The following is an 18,670-nucleotide window of genomic DNA, read 5'->3' as shown; positions in this document are numbered from 1 at the left end:
TGTGTGTATGTATATCTATGCATATATATGAATATATAGCTCATCCCTGTAGTATATGTTAGTTATGCACAATATATATCTTGTGCATTTTAGCTTATTTTACTACCTTAAAATACTTGTTCATACAAATTCATCCTACTTGCACTGTTATATCCTGCCATGTAGTTGTTGTTTACTATCTCTCTTTAGGACCTTGTAAATATTATATATATTTTTTCTTCACCTTTTGGTACTGTATTTTGTACCCTTATTGCATGCTTTAGTATTGTCTTATTTGTTTGTTCTTTATTTTTAGTGAGTCACATCGTTTCTTCTCATCCTGAGCATTTCATTGTACTGTTAACCTGCATCTGACAAATAAACAATTGGGTTGAATCAGTTTGTTCAGAATTATAGTTTATTTCTCCAAACTGATGTCATTCAAAGAGTTGTCTTCAGCAGGTAAGATGTTAATTATTCCTAACCTTTCCACAAAACTCCATGTTCAAAAATCTTGACTCCCCCCTTACATAATGTAGAGGAGCTACCACATCTTTGGAAGAGACAAAGAACCATTTTCGTTTTTGATTTTTGACTGATATCGAGGAGAAAAGAGAATGAAACTACACATCTAAAAAATGATTTCTGTAAAGAAAGCAGCTCTGGTTTTTGTTTGAAGTTACAGAAACCCGACTGCACAGCCAAGATTCAGAACAGAACCAAGGGAACCTCAGACATAGAACCCAGATCTGCATATTCCTCTGCCTCTGTTCGGATCTGGATTCCAGTCAAACCTCATGTTTGTTTTTTCACATTAATGCTGTGCAGAGAGGAGCAGTTTCCAACATACATGTTTAAAGGGATTAAATTAACTTGATAATTCAATCAGCAAACCAAATTTATGTGCAAGTCATCACCCTTTAGAGACAATTGACTGAAACCTGTGTGCTATTAGTTACATTTCTGCACAGCTTGAGGGTCTGTTAGAGGAACGGCAGATGAACACACTCTGACACGGACTTTTTCATTTATTTGTGGTCGCTTGGTTCTGGTTCACTTCACAACGTCCCGCTGAATGTTTTATTTCTTTTGTGGTTTCAGATACATATTGCCCTTCACTTTCTCTTAGGCAGAAAGCTTCAACAAACAGATAAAAGCAATACAACGATAGAGGGAAAAAACAAAATGTGAGACTTTTTACTATTTGCACAAACACAAAGAAAATTCATATTTATTTTCAGTAATGTTGTCTTTTTGACACCAACAGTTACAAAGTAGATTCCTGTCAATATACTGTATGAAATGAGCAGTAAACACAAATAAAAGTATACCTTTTATTGAGATATTTTTTAATCATCCTTGAGGATGTTCTTACCTCCTGTTGATCCTAATCGAACCTGCAAGACATGACACCCCCAAAACTTGAATTAAGACAACCAATCAGGGTGAGAAAAAAAAAGTCTACAATAAAAAGTCTACAATCTGCTCACTTCTCTCTTTTTCACTTAAAAAAGTTATTAAAAAAATTCTGAACTACAGTGTCTTAAATGGCAGCCATGATAAAAGCTGGTAGAATCAACACAGTTAATAAATTATGCAGCATTTGACAGTGTAATCTGTGTGTTTTTTAAACTTTTGTAGCAGTTGCATTACATTTTTTAAAACCAAACATTGTAAAGCAATACTAATATACACCTTATATTACTAATATGGTAACCGTATATAAAAATGCTGCTGTAAAACAATGACAAAACTGCATTAGATGAAATACCTGCCTGATGTGATTTTTACTGTATTGCTTTTTACCAGCTGTTGTTTCATCACGGCAGACTCACATAATAACTGGTGCACGTCCGGTTGGACTCCTGTTTTAGCCCAGAAACGTGTGTTGGAAGCTTGGACGGTGAATCTCTACCAGGTCCGGATGTACAATTTCAACTACATAGCTGCTTCTGACAGGATTAAAATGTTAAGATGTAGAGATGCTGCAGAGAGATGGTCTGCCTTGTTAACAGGGCAGACGTGTTAGACGAGTGAGGACCACCCAACTGTAGCTTCCTCCCACAAAATTCAACCAGATGTGTAATGAAGGCCAGCGTATGGACGAGGATGGCGTGTGTGTAATCATTCTCACCTGTGTCATGGTGTGTGCTGATACAACCTCCTGTAGAGGGGTTAATGGATGCAACCCAGAAGTACTGTGGGTTCAAACGAGTCATTTCTGCCTGTCTCCCATTCTTTGTTTCTCTTCAGCAGAGCTCACATCAGCTCACTCCATCTACATTTGTTTTTGTCATGTTTTCTCTTTCACAATTTAGGTTTTTTTTTGTACGCCTCAGGGCTTACACGCAAAATTAATTTTAATATTCCACTTCCTTTTCCTCTAAAATCTTTCTCAGCTGGCAGCTCTCCTCCCACCTCCATCTCCTCGTCACCCCTACCTTACAGCTGTTGTTTTGGATTAGTCAAATAGCTCCTGTCAGATCCAGTGATCCCTCTCCTTTGCCACCCACAGAGCTGCAGAGCCTTCTTTGCTCGGCCCTCTTCTGCGTCCCGTGTCAAGGTGTCTCTGTGGGCAGGGCCTCCAAGCTGCTGTTGTTTCTTTCCATTCAGGTCCAGGGAGGCACAACGATGTTGGCATACCACTCACACCTCTCAGGAATAAAAAAAAAAAAAGTTTGTTTTTCTACACAAGCTCCCCAACGTAAATTCCCAAGCTTGACGTCCCTGGAATTCACCTTACTTTTCAATTGCTCCTCACCCCTCTCCCCCTTTGTGTCTTGAAGAGTCTTTTCACCTCCAACTTTATTATTTTTCTTTTATTTTCTGAATTTTGACAGCTGTGAGTCTGGTCATCCATGCTACGTGAGACAGACATGCTCTGAAAACGGTTTTGACATGATGATGGCAGGAGTAATAGTGTTATTCCAGTCATTTGGAGAAAGGGAGTTTCTGTGTGTGCAGAGTCCAGTCACAATTACAAAGATATGCGCTGAAGCAGAAAAGGGAGAGGTGCTACATGATCATTTGACAGAAACATATCAAATCAATTATGTTGTTTTAGTTAAAATTACTCAATTTTAGGCTGAGTTTTCAGCAACATGATATAGAGGTAAGGTGGTAAAAACAAGTATTAGTAAGTATTAGTGTAGTAAATGAGGTAAATGTGAACAATAAGATTCAACATGGATGAATTACAGGAGTCTAGGTATACAATTATAAGGGACAGGTTTCAGATCCCGGACGAGCCCCCAAATATGTTACATTGCTTAAATTAAACATGGCTCAAAAAACTTGAATCATACAAGCCCGGAACATGTGTATGGTTTAAAGAATGTCTCAAAACAAGACTTATCTAATCCCAAAATAAAGAAAAAGGGAGCTAATGACTATATATGATTTAATTGAATTAGGTATCCCTACTGTTGATTTAAAAATTGTCAAAGACTTGATCATTTTTGACATTAGCTTTAAGATATGCTTCTTTTGATCTAACTAAAAATAGTCAAAACTGACTGGTACAAGAACACAGTATTTCCTGTAACCATTTCAAACTAAACAATTTAGTCCTAATTGCGACCTCAAATTTATTCTCAATACACAACACTATAAGGAGGTTTTTGTAAATTTGTGAACTTTTTTAATAGTTTGAGCCATACGTCCACACAAAAACAAACAGTGTTTTAGAAGCCACAGAATAATTTGAATAGGGGTACCAGTGTGGAATAAAATCTTGAAATGCCAACTTTGTTTTTGTGCGGGCAGCCAAAATACAACTTTTTGACAATGATGATTTCATAGCACAATTGCTAATCTAACCTACAACCTGAGGGTATTTTCTTCTTCTTCTGTACCCATTCCACACTCAGCACACAAACATTAGGCACACACTAATACTTGTTTTCTGTTTTGGTGTATGTTTGTGGCAGTGTTACAGCACCACATACAGGCCTGGCATAGATATTACATCATTTTCGATCATTTTCTATGTTTCTGTGGGAATAAAAACATTTCTCGAAACAATGTGGTGTTACAAGGTTATTGTGACCCTATACACTGATAAGGAAGTTTAATAAATTAATAAATAGGGATTTTGTTGTTGTTCATGTATTTTCAATACATACTTTTACAGTATCAGCACTTTCCATTAGAAAATGTAGAAAAAATAGTTGCAAAGGAAAAACGAGCAGTGTTTCATTGCTTGTACAGTAAAACTTTGTACTCAAATGTGGTGATTACAACATAAATAGCACTTGGAATGAGATTAAGAGTCTTGTTTACCCCCCTCATAATGCATTAACACTTTCTACGAAAATATGATATTCTTTTGATTAGACCACTGTTTCCCTTGTTTCAGGCCGCTTAAATTGAGTATGGTAACTGTTACTTCTTTATGGCAGCATAAATAATATATCAATCACTCACATGTTTATGCACACAAAGATTGATGTGGTGGCTTTAATCAGTTAAGTGGCTCAATGCCAGCGCAACTCTTTCAGCCCAGTAAGCAGATGCTATTATAATGCCATCAGAATCTTGTTCACTTCATGTTCGCTATGTCTGAGAACATTTTTTGAACTTGTTAAATATAGATTGACATTCTAGGATTTTTTTAATGACCAAATAAACACGAAAGACCCATTTGGGATTTTTGTTCCACAAAAATTACTTTTGATTGATGGGCATTTCAGAATCAAAGGTGAAATATTATTTAGGCAGGGCTCTCTTCTGCCGCCTTCTAAGAAGAAGTTGTTCTCAATCTCAGATTAGTCTTGATAAAGTATTTCATGTAAAACTTGACTGTCATCTAGTTTGATTGGTGGTTCTCATGTATGGTTGGGACTCTAGTGTGGGTCATGAAACACCAAGTAACAAGGATCTTGAGAAGATCTACAGAAACCATATTACATTTAAAATGATTGCCAGAAGTATATTTTGCCATAAGTAAATAAAAACAACAACAACAACAATAATAACAAAATGATAAAGATAATAGAAGTGGCTTGTGGCTGAATGATCTTTTTTGCAATGCTTGTTCACTTCAACCAACATGAGTTGGGATCATAAGTTTTTGCAAATTTTATTGCGTGGGTTGAAAGGTGTACAACTGAATTAGATTCTTGGGAAGTTTTATATAAAAGTATCAAACATTTGATTTTGTGATCTTTGTTTGCAGCAATAACATCTTCAGCCTCTTTGTTCTTCTTCCCCCTTGACTGTATCTTTCCATCCTTGTTTTCGTCAAATGTTCTCCAGCTGAGGACAGGTCCTAAACTCACAGGCTTCCTATGCAAGACAGCAGGGCAAAGGACCTGTGTGTGTACTTGTACGCACATTATAAATACTGTAAGCACATGCATTTTTTTGTGTGTGTGTTTTCGTATTTGCGCATTTTTGGGGTTAGACTTTACGATGGGGTTTTGCTCCTAAATTCTGTGTGTGTGTATGTGTTTTGTGGGTATCTATTAAGAGTTATGAAGCAGGAAACAGCAACTGTGTCACTTTAAAACAATGGAAGATTCACAGTAAACACATGCACGCACACACACATGAAATGTTTTGGCACTTACTTGCCATGAAAACCCTCTGCGTCTGCAGCGAGGAACTCCCATCCTGCTGCAGTGCCATAAGAAACACGCACACAGTTAAACACAAAGATACTCACGCTGACACTTCTCTGCCCTGCGGACACAAGTCATCAGAACAAAGCGGCAACAGTTGTGCATCCTCTTCTGAAAAGTCGGAGGGACAAAAATAAGGAAGAAAGTATGCAGAATGGACAGGATACATGATATAAAGATGAGAACAGAGTCTGCATACCAGCTGTCACAGTTATTTATGAGTTTGCATCTGTGAGAGGAATGTTTCTATATCAGAAGTCACCTAACATGTCAGATGCTGGCACATTGAAACCACTACTTTCTTGTTGCCAAGAAAATGATAGATATTTTTAAATGGTTTGTGTTAGCCTATAGCCTGCCCACCGCATGTATCATCATGAGACAATGGCCTTAAGTCTTAGTGTTCACTTATTATAAGCTGCCTTTTATGCAGCCTCCCCCTGTATTTTGATGGAAGGCCCACTTCAGACAGGCAAAGAAGTCGTCGCCGCGGTCCTTTCCTGATGTGAATGCAGACAGTCGCTCGGAGATAAAGGTGATATAAAATACAAGAGATTACGGTTGTTTCATTGAGCTCTTCCTTTAGTTCTCTCCCACAATGGAATAACAGTCAATCACCTGCATAAAACAGCCTAAATATAGGGTTTAAGACTTGTTACACCACTACACGCAGCCATGGCTTATAATTGAAACTTTTCCATTCTATTTTTTCCTTTTTTTTCCAAATGCTTTGGCTGCTGAGGGGAGATTGGCAGCTTTGAGTGGCCAGCAGATGAAGCGGCTGGTGCAGTAATGAATAGAACGCTGATTGCAGGATCCCCAAGATGCAAATTACCATGCCTGCCACCCCTGACGACCGGCAATTACCGGGCTGCGGTGGCGGAGGCCTTGTGCATATTCATCGCGTATTGGGCATATTGATCAACAACTTCAAGCAAGCAGCAGTGAAATACATCACATTGCTCAGTCAGTTCTAAAAGAAATATTCTTTCCTTTCTCTGTTGTCAGAACTGAAACAGTAATAAAGTGGGACAAACCCTTTAAATGTAAGAAAACACATATTTTAAGCAAGCTTAGGTAATTTATAAGACATTCCACTGCAAAAAAAAAAAGTGTCAAAATATGTCATTCATTGGAAAGGAACTCTAATTTAGATACTTTCCTGCTTAAATTTCATGTAATTAACTCAGTTTAAAGTTTTATGCCTTTAGCAAAGTCTTGCTGGTTTATTTTTTATTATTTTGGTGCCAAATTGTTCCCATTTATCCAATGATTTGTGTATATGAAGCTTCTCCTATTAGATGCACTTAGTCTAAATCAATGACCTGCAAATAGGGAATGGAATAAACTTGTGACCCAAACAATTGCTGGTTAAATATACACACATTACTAATAGACTGTTTACCAAAGCGCCTCAATACCATTAATATACATTTTATTGCATCTATGACCACATATTTTATTTCCTTATCGATTAAGGCTAATGTGGTTTTGTAAATGATTTTTTTTTCTTTGATAATCTGATTTCCATAGACCTTCTCAAGACCCACGCAGGTGCCCTAACCCTAACTTTGGTAATCACCTATCTTAATAAGGGTATTAAATGGAGTGCACCTTTCTGGTTTTGTTCCATCTTCACAATCTTTTTATTTTCTGGTATGAATAAAGACATTAAAATTATAGTTATTCATGTTTTTATTCTCCTCTGATTGTTTTGGTTGAATATTTAGCCAGCAATTTTGTTCTGAAACCTGCTTTTTTATGAAACACACACACACTCTGAGTGTAGACTTCAGAACATGGCATATGAATATGAAAGGGCTTCTTTCAACAACGGAAAAACAAGAGTCCTGCCAGCAGTTAATGGGACCAAATGAAGGAAAGCTGAGCAACATTGGATTCTGAGCTCCTTCCCTCAAAGCAAACATCCAATGATCACATTAGCGATGGATCACAGAAAGATTTCACTGTTGTCTTAAGCATCTCGTCTGGTTTACAGCTCTAGACCTCAGCCAATTAAAGTTTCATAAAAAAACGAAGTGATAAAAGCTTGTTTTTATAGAGTCAATTAAAAGAAAATCCCCAGTTTTTTTGGCTTTTCATACAGAAACACATGCCAAGCAACAACGAGAGACTTTGCAAGTGATGCATGGTGGCAAAACGCTGCTGTCAGGTCTGTTACCATCCTCTGAGCCTATCAGATACAGTCTGCACGAGAGACAACACGGCACGTTCAACACGGAAACAGGGGCTCAAATGTGACAGGAGCAAGCTTAATGCTGCAGGGAAAGTAAACTATTTATGTCTACATATGCATGCAGCCAAGAACTCTGGTAAAATATGAAATCACCTCAGATTCATGGTGCCTGTTGTGGCATTTTGATCAAACACAACGTTACTTACAAAATACGTACAAAGTTGTAGAAGCTCTATCATCCCTTAAGAGCTCGAATTACGTTTTGTATTTACACAACAATTATGGGATAACTCAGTGATTTTAAAAGATTTACTTTAAAAGATTAAACCAAAGTTGTCCTACTTTTTTAGTTTTAGGAAGCACCTCATTCCCTCTAAGTTTTGGAAGATACTTGTACAGACACAAATTTGAAGATGCTTGTACAGACACTTTTTTGTTTGTCTGAAGAGAAGTCATGGATCGTTGCTAACAACTTTTCTTTTAAACACAATCTCCTCACAAGTGGTACGTTAAGGCTGCGCAGAAGACTGTTGGAGTCAGCTTCCCCCACCATCACAGACAGCTACACCTCCACATGCAGGAAAAGGGCCACCTGCATCATGAAGGACACCACTCACCCAGCACACACACTTTTTGCCTTGCTCCCCTTGGGCAGAAAGTTGAGGAAAATTAAGCCTAGAACCACTAGACTGAGGAACAGCTTCTACCCTGAAGCTGTTAGACTCACGAATCCCTAACCAGGATAATCACTGTAATGCCACTTTAATTGGTGACATGTGACTTATCCATGCTGCTGATCTCATGCTGCTGTATTCATTCATATCCATCTACTTACAGACTCATGTTCGGGCTGCTGTTTAATATATACCATATTATTTTACATTATTAGGGTTTAGCATATATCTTAGATATTTTAGCGTATTGTTTAGCGTTCGTTTAGCATAGGATTTAATGTATCTTAGATCCTTATATACTGTTTCTTTTTATACTTTATATTATTGCTATTTTGGGGTGTAACTGGGACCCTGAGTACACAATTTCATTCCATTTCATGTACCACATGTGATGCGAACGACAATAAAGAAACTTGAACTTGAACTTGAGATACAGGCACAGTGAGGCAATGACCAACTGGTTGGTTTAGTGTAAACTTTACACTCTCATTGAAGTTCTTATAGTTTAACTTTTCAACATCATCTCTCAAAACTCCTCCTCCAACAGAATTAATTTGTGTTATTTTTTTATTATTATTAAACCTTTATTTTACCAGGAAGAAATCTATTGAGATCATCAATCTCTTTTACAAGGATGTCCTGTCTCTGTCCATGTTAGACACATGTCGACAGAGAATTTCATGATAATTCACAAGTGAACAGCAGCTGTACTTTGATCCATCCATGGAGATCCATCTTTACCTGCCTCTTCCTTTTCAGGTCACTGGGGGTCACTCGTGCCTGTGTTCAGTTATCACTGTGTGAGAGTTGGGGTACGCCCTGGACAGGTCGCAAGTCCATCATAAAGCCACATGGAGACAAACAACCATTCACTCTGTCACACACCTAGAGACAATTTAGTGTTACCAATCAGTCTAACATGCATGTTTTTGGTCTGTGAGAGGAAACCGGAGCACCCGGAGAAAACCCACGCATGCACGAAACATGCAAACTTCACCCAAAATAGTCCACCGGCTGGGATTCGATCCAGTGACCTTCTTGCTGAGAGGCAGCAGCTTTACCAACTGCACCACCGTGCTGTCCTGCCATTAACGTTTCAGAATTAAACTATATTTTTCCACACTGTCGCAGTTCAAAGAGTTATCTACAAAAAGAAAGTTATGAAGCCTTCATAATCCTTGATAGATCATGAGCAGAGCTACCAATTTAAAAGTAAAGCAAAAACTTATAGTTCAAATAGTTTGAATTTCTCACTTCTGCTACAATGAATGCTTTGCTGTTTTGACTTCAACACATCAATCACAGAAAAAGTCAACTTTCATATGTTTTTGGACCTAAGAACAGAATGGTTCTACAGCAATGCGAAAAGTGAGAAAAATATACATTTTCCAGATGAAAAATTGTGTAAAGCTGTTAAAAGTATTTCTTCAGTGTAAAATATGAGCCTGTATTTATTTTCATGCTATGCCTTTTGAGAGTCATAGTAGTCTAATGGTTGAAACGAGCTAATCTGCCTCTGCAGGTCTGTGTGAGTGTGAATTATCAGATGTGACTCAGAGTTCTGGCTGCATTTCCAAACAACCCCACAGCTGTCATCACACATCACCTTTGTCTGACTCGGGTCTCGAGAGGACAATAATGGAAACAGAAATACAGAAAGCTGTCATCATCAAACAATAAAAAAAGGGCTCCCATTTTGGAAGGCAATATCGTGTTCAAGTGCATCACCCGCTGTAGAAAGGTTAACTGAATATACAGGCTTTTGTGGCTTTTAATACAAACATGACAGAGCAGCAGAATTGCTACAGATTTTGCAACGTTAATTATTGATTATCAGGATTTTTATTAGTTTATTGGGCCTCCAGAAATGCACAAAATCGATGAATATTATGTTTCCTGCTTTCTTTTTTAGCCATTCATTAAAAAAAATCATTCAGCACATTCAAGAGATGGGTGGTATTTTGGGTTTTGCTACGTTTTCAAAATATTAACCTTTACAAATATTTTCCGCATATAAATACGTTTAGATCTCTTCTATCCCTTAAAAAACCTGGTTGTCTGTGAAATCTGCTCCAGCAGATTCTGTTTTTGTCTTTTGCTTTTTTAAACGTTTAGCTACCATTTTGCTACTTTTAGATTTCATTGTATTTAGTGCCAATTCACAATAAATGCCATTGGAGGGCACTGTACAAAAACTTTTATATTCATTATAAAATGCTAGTTAGTAAAAGTTATCCATTTAAGGAACCCAGCAGTTTGCATTAAATAATATTTTAGCAATCATTCTATTATTTTTAGCAATCAACACATACTTTACTCTTTCAGCTAGTGTTTTGATTGTCTTAGCTTTAAGCTTTGTTTAGCTTCTATTCGTTTCTGGCTGGCCCTTTACTACTTTTGTCTGTAAACTAGCTTCAGGTACTTTTGGCTTGCCTTTTTTATTTTTTATTTTTCAGCTTGCCCTTTACTTTGTTTAACTTTTAGCTAATGTTATGCTACATTTTGCTTTCAGTTAGAATTTTGCTACTTAGTTTTTGTATTACTGGTATTTTTATTTTCTTTTTTAGCATCTAGCTAGTGTTTGCTCCCAATAACTATGGGCTGCCTCCTCCTTTAGCTTTTATACAGTTTGTTCAGCTATTTTTTTAAGTTTTTTTAGGTTTTAAAGTCATAAAACATTTAGCTAGGCTTTTGCTATGTTAAGCTTCTGGCTAGCCTTTGCTACTTTTAGTAACTTTACTACATTTAGCTTTCAGCTACCCTTTTGCTGCTTTAGCTTTTTGCTAACTTTGTTTGCTGCTTTAGACTAGCATATTTCAACTTTTAGTAGGACTTTTGCTATATTAAGCTTTTAGCTAGATTTTTGCTACTTTCACCACGAAAGTAAATTATTTTTTAAACTTTTTTATTATTTGAGCTATTTTTGATATTTAGCTACTTTAATTTAGGTAAACATTATAATATATTGTTGCTGCTTTGAGTTTGTAAACCTGAAGTTACAGCAGTTTAAATCTTTGTACATGAAGTAAATCCTGCCTGAATAGTTGTCTCAATGAGAAGAGCACTCTATTTACATAACTTGCACATCAAATCTGATTTTTTTTCCCCAGAACAATGTATGGTTGTGCCAACATGCAGCTTCCAGAGGTGCTGCTGTTTCCCCCTTGTTGCTTCTTCTCCAGGTCAAAGATAATAAGATTGCGCTCTTAGCCAAGTTTCCTCTCTTAGAGAACATAACATGTGTAGCCACTCACACAAACAGACCTCTTTCCTTTTCAACTTTTCATACAGTCTCCAGCTATGCATATAGATCTGTATCTTAAATATTACCAAGCCCACAGATAAACATCTACACACACACTGAGTGGTCTGACGTGTTTCCGTCACACAAAGGCAACCTGCACTTAAACATGGAGGGAGGAAAACCCAAATGGAAGAGAGAGAAAGAAAGAAACTTATATCTGAAGCAAACCCCCCCCCCCCCCCTCCCCTCCAAAGAAAAAAAAAAAAAAGATCAAGCATGTGCAGGTGCTGACCTCCAGAGTTGCTTACATCCGTTGTTATCTGTGTGTAATTTCTCGCCCTCAGATTCTTATCTTCTTATCGCAGAGCGACTGGTGGACTGAAGTCCGCTCATCAAACGGCAACTTTGGGTCTAAATTACATCAGTCGGGATCTGTAGGGGAAAGCAGGTCTTTCAGTTGAATTGGTGGAATTACAAATGCACTGCCATAGGTTGGGAAAGATTTAAACAGTTAATGGGGAACTGTGAGAAACGAGGCTAAAAAAAACTAAGCAATTTCCAAAAACACAGAGCTAACGGAAAATGTTTTTACTGTTGTCTTGAAAACAGTAAAATTTACTCCAAGTGATCTTTTTACACAATTATTCATTAAAAGAAAGCAAATACTGTAAATAAAATATGTGTTGCCATTGTTCAGTTAAGACCAATACAGCATTTAGTTGGAGCCTCGAGGCTCAATGGGGCTAACCTGATAAAGTTTGAATGAATGAAAAATTTATTCTATTAAGCAAATTAATGTTTGTTTGTTTTTGTCTTTAAATTGTTCCACACTTTTAAGCGCGCTAACCAAATTACTTTTAACATTCTGCTCTGCAGCAGGTTGAGGTTCCACAAGGACCTGTACTAGTTACCTTTGATTTTACCTTCCACACTACACTCCATAATCAACATAATAAAATCAACAGACTTTCACTGGCTGAAGCCAAGAAGGGGGGAGGGGTGTGTGTGGGTGTTGGTGACAAAATGCCAACAGCATTTGAAATAGTTCTCCATTTCCTTCCATGAGTAGCAGAGCGGGGCAGCATGATGGCTCAGTTGGTAGAGCTGCTGCCTCTCAACGAGCAGGTTGCTCTGGTTCAAATCCCGGTCCAGAGGCCTTTCTGGGTGGAGCTTGCATGTTCTCCCCGTGCATTTGTGGGTTTCCTCTACAGACCAAAAACATGCATTTTAAGTTGATTGGTAACTCTAAATTGTCCCTAGGTGTGAGTGAGAGAGTGAATGGTTGTTTGTCTCGTTTGTCTCTATGTGGCCCTGTGATGGACTTGCGACCTGTCCAGTGTGTACCCCGTCTCTCACACAGTGATAGCTGGACATGGACACCAGTGACCACCATGACCCAAAAAAGGAAGAAGCGGGTAAAGATAATTGATGATTGGATGGATGGATGGATGGATGGATGGAGTAGCCTTGGTTTTTGTGCTGCAGGAATTTTGAAGATGTTCAAAAAGTTGTGTGAAAACCTTTATCTTAAAAAAGTCACAACGTGGATGCAGGTGTTTGAAACCTGCCTCAAACCCTTGTCGGATTAGTTTTTGGCTGGAAACCTGTGAAACTAAACTGCAGGATTCAGAAACAGCAAGAACAACTAAGCCTGTTGACCTCATGTTACCTGGCCATTCTGACCACAGCAACAGCAGGAAGGACACCTGCTGCAGCCTTTAGACTCTCGCCCAGGTTGGAGTCCATATCCAGCAGCTTCTGCACTTCTTTTGTAAATCAGTATCACTTGACATCTGATGGCAAAATGAATGCTGGACTTAGGGCTTGCCCCTTTGGTCCAGATTTATGAATTGTCACAATAATTATTGGACCATTTATTATCTAGCACTCATGCGACCATTGAGGGGAAGACAAATGTCACATATCTGTACTTGTGTTACAAGAATGTCATGCAATAGTGCTGCAATATTTGTCTAAATTTTGCTGGGGGTATATGTAATGTGCAACATACACAAATGTACCAGTTCATTGTGATTCAAAGTGGAAATCTACTTATTTCTCACAACTTTGCATCTTGAAATGTGGCACTGACCTGCAGGTAGTGACGACTGTGCAACAACAGTTTGTTTTTGTTGCTGCAGCTCTCTTGTTTGGACTATTGTGCAACTGTCTATGCTTGTGCGTCCATGATCATTGGATGCACAACTTTAACATTATTTTATACAACCAATTTCATTTAAGATGGCTGATATGGACAATTAGCTTTAGTTTTACAAAAATGTCTATAACTCAGTCAGTCTTACAGATACTGAGCTAAAAGTTGACATGGTAGTAGCTGAGAGTCATTCCCTTCACCTAATCTGAATGCGGATGGATTTACCACCTTAGCATGCAAGGCGATTGGAGATATGCATTCCTTCAGTAAATCATATCTATGCTTACTTTGACTTTTATAAAATTTACTTTTACTACCTTACATTGAACCAATTTACAATAACATATTTCTGTTTCATTAATATTTCTTCTTAATAGGTTCAACAATTTTCCACACTGACAGAATAATAACCTTTTTTTATATTTATGACCTTTATGAACATGTAAGGACATGCACTTTTGCAATTCCTGCTTTCGAGGAAAGTTTAATGGATTTTGTCCTAAAATAATTTAAGTAAGGCTTAAGAAAATTCAATTTTTTCAAAAAAACCCCCTGAAATTTCTGGAACAGAGCTGAAGGCAGTAAAGACTTTCAGGAGATGCACAGCTGTTCCGAACATAAACCCTAAATCAGTGATTTCAGTTGACCTCCACTTGATGCGACTTCAATTTTTCATGCAATTTTTTCACCTGCTTCTAGGAGTAATGAAATAGTATAGAGTCTAAAGTTTCTGCTGTTTCTCCAGCTCAGAAAGGCCAGCATAAAAATGCTGCTGACAGCCTCTAAACACACAATTACAACCGATGGAGTAGCCTTCCTTGGCTTCTTGGTCACATGTAACTCAATCTGTGTGTGTCTGCTGAGCAACGCGAACGGCAACAAACGATGGCAGAATATCAACAGGACGTGATCAATAAGGCGAAAAAATGACGATTAAGAAGTTTGTAGCATGTTTGCATCACACAAGAAAGGAAAGTTTTCCAAAAGTTTGAAATTGTTTTTTTTTTTTTATACCACATTTTTCAGACTATATGGCGCACTATCAATGAACGGCTCTGTTTTCACACATAAGGCGCATCAAGCGAAACAAAGTAATCAGACAAGTCGCAATAACTCTCAACATTATTCAGTTGCGCCACATAAAATCGTTTCGAGGTCAGTAAGTAAAACCAAAATTAATACATAAAGCGCACCAGATTATAAGGCTCACTGTGGATTTTTGAGAAAATTAAAGGATTTTAAATCCGCCTTATAGTCCGAAAAATACGGTATAAATGCTCATTAAAAAACTGATGAAACTTTCAAAATCATGTTCTCTTATCGCCACATTTGCCCATTTGTTAGAGATTTAAAGCTTTGACATGTTGTGTCATCGTATGGTGCCAAAATACCTTCAACGTAATAATAATAATAATATAATTTTTTTATGTGCACCAACATCCCCATGCTTATGTCAGTGATATAATAAAAGAGATGGTCTGGATGTTGTCAGGACCTCAGGGTGCTGTGAGTTTTACTGTGGCGGTCACAGGATTACATGTGACAGGGGTCATGAGGGGTCAAGTGGGGTCATGAGTAGTATCCTGACATCCTGCCAGTCTAATCACCTGTTTATTTACTTTGTTTACTCGGCTCTGCACCGACTGAAGGAGACAGAAAGTGAAAGTTCATAGAAGAGGATCAGCAGTTCAGTTTGATCTGAAATTAATTTTTATTTTCTTTGTGTGTGTTAATCATAAAATGTTTTTTTTTTTGTTTATTTGTTGTTTGTAAAACTGAATTATGCCCAGTCAGTGTTCAAACAGAGATATTTTAAAGCTTGGATTTTTTTTTTTAAAGTTTGTGATGATAATTAAAAATGTTGTTATTTTAAGTGAGTTTGATTAAAAATGGCTGTCATGATGATATAATTATAACGTTTAATTAGATTTTGTGAGTTTATTCTTCCTCTTTATCATCACTTTTATTCTTTTTATTACTTTATATAATAAAATAAGTATTTATGACTTAAATTTTGTTTAGTTTGACCTTTTCTCTCACAACCATAAACACATCTTCACATTTTCAATACAACACGTTTGACCAGTTTTCACTTAGTTTTTGTTTTCTGTCCCATCCTGTTATGTGTCATAGTCAGTCTCAGCATTGTAATATTTCATATTTTGTTATTGTTTCTAAAGATGCAATAAAATACAATTAAAACTGGGGAAAATGACAAAAATATTTTTAGTTCATAACAGTAAAAAACAACGCGACTCCAGCAGGAGTTAGAGCAACTCTATTCTTAGGAGTTTAAATATATCTGCATGTTTAATTAAAATGACTTGATGTTTTATTTTAAATACAAAATGATTCTAAATATTCACAGGAAAAAAGATATATAATTAAATGAGCATCGTTCAGCGTGACTTCTTGCTGCCCTCTTTTGGAAGCAGCTTGCCACAGTTTGGCTGTAAAACCTGTTTGTATTTACATTTAGTCACCACAGAGTGGAGATAAATCACAGTCAGTCAGTTTCACGTCCTTGAAGGCAACAAAACTGCAGCAACATTTTGAAATGCTGCAAATTTTCATTCATTCAACCTTTATTTATACAGGTGGGTCATAATCTAATTGTTTAAGGCAATTAATGCTTATATAATCTGTTACATAAGCTTATAAAATCATTACCATTATTGTTATTGTTATTATTATTATTATTATTATTATTACAGCATTATTATTGTTGTTACAAAAGTATTTTTGCTAGATACGATGGACGTCAGTTATTTATTTTATGAGGAAATCATTTGAATAATAATATAAAAACATTTTAGTGTTTTTTTTAGCATTTTGCAAGTCTATTTGTTGAACCATCCATCCATCCATCCATCCATCCATCCATCCATCCATCCATCCATCCATCCATCCATCCATCCATCCATCCATCCATCCATCCATCCATCCATCCATCCATCCATCCATCCATCCATCTATGGTACATAATTCTTCAGGTCCTAAATGAAACTGTGAACAAACTTTTCATGTAGCAAGACTTCAGTCAAATACTTTAGGTAATTATTGTGCAAAATTAACGTACAAAGACACTCTACATGACTAAATAAAAATATATACAGTTTGTCTCATATGTCATACTGAAATTTCCACCTTTTCCAGCAACAGTTTTAGGAAATATTTAACATAATTTCACACGTTTGAGACCGTTCAAGTCAAATGTAAAAATGATTAAATCAAAAGTTGCTGCTGTTTGTGTAGACATGGTGAGTTTAATCTGTAAATTGACTAAAAGCTTCAGGCTGTTAAACAATGAAAGGAACAAGAACGTTACAAAATAATGATGTCATTAAAGTACAGCTCTGCTTTTGTACCAGGAGGCTGTTCTTGAGTTCGTTTAGCTGCTTTCAGACGATCACAAGAGTCAAATAAGACAAACATTTTTTTGATTTGTTAATTCATAAGATACAATGTTTTTTCTCTATCTCAGTCTAACAAGAGTCTAACAAGGTTGAGTCAGGTCCTCTGGATGGATTTTTCAGGTCCAGAGGATCTGACTCCACTTTGTTAGATTTAGCTACCTGCATTATTGAGCATGCATCAGAACACAATTTTTAAAAAATATCAATGTACGTGTTATTCTAGAGCAAATTTTAAAAGCTACAAACTAATAAAGGACACCCTAATCATTATCTAATAATAATAAATAAATAAAAAATGCTCAAATGAAATACTCAACTATGACATAATGCAAATGTAGGCTCCTCCCCCTTTAATTTGAATATGAGGAGCTTCACCCACACAGTTTGGTTATCGCAGGTTCCTCTGTTTCATGGGATTTTGCATGAACAAAGTTTACGTATAAAAAGTAATCTCCCGTCTGTAGGAAGATAATTATGCAAGTGTGTCTGCAAAATAAACACACACATTTGCTCTCTTTATTTTGGGTTAATAAGAAACTTTAGCAAACTTTAATCTGTCTAAAACCGACACCTGTTCATCAAGACACTTCAAATCTGCAAATGTTTGAATATTTCTCCAAACTATCATGAATGAGATTCAATACAGAGAGGTGTTTTGTCACCAGCAGCACAAACCAGCAGGATTATTTTTCCTGGATGCAGCTGGTGAATATTTTATATCTGCAGGTGGAAGGCAGGATTAAGTGTCAGACGTGAGGAGTGACTGCAGGACAGGAGGGATGTGAGAGCTGCAGGCCGACATCTGCTGATCCAAGACCAGAAACTGAGGGACGACTCTTTCTGTGTGCGAGATTCAACAACTAAAATCCTAAAAATATCTAATAAACATGTTTATATTAACACAGAAATACACATTTTTATACAAAATTATAATTTCATCCCTGTTTCACAGAGCACCATCTTTTAAACAAATCCTTATTTTGGGTTTTAACCTTTTGCAGCATTCAGTAGTGGGCTTTATTATTTTTCTAAGCGAGCAAAGACTGGTGATATTGTTAATCTTACATTTAGACAGGCAGATATTTTCTTCCAAATTCATAAATTAGGGCCAAATGAAAGTGTTTATGTTGGATTCAATTATACCAAATGGTTAGGAACTCCTCCACATCTGCACCAACAGATGTAACAGTAGAACTGTCTTGCTGTTAATCTCTGCTCACTGTAAAATTGTTTTAAAGTTTTCAATTTTGTATTTTGCCACTGTGTTTTGATTTTTTTTAAACTAGAAGTGACCATGCTATCTAGTTAGCTTGGTTAGCAAAGTGTCTGCAACTTTACTTTAATGTCAATTATCTCTTCTCAAGTTGAAATACTTGGGATATTT

This window comes from Nematolebias whitei, chromosome 18 (genome assembly GCF_014905685.2).
Source record: "Nematolebias whitei isolate Nwh7 chromosome 18, NemWhi1, whole genome shotgun sequence".
Taxonomy (NCBI): Eukaryota; Metazoa; Chordata; class Actinopteri; order Cyprinodontiformes; family Rivulidae; genus Nematolebias; species Nematolebias whitei.
Note: the sequence above shows the minus strand (reverse complement) of the source record.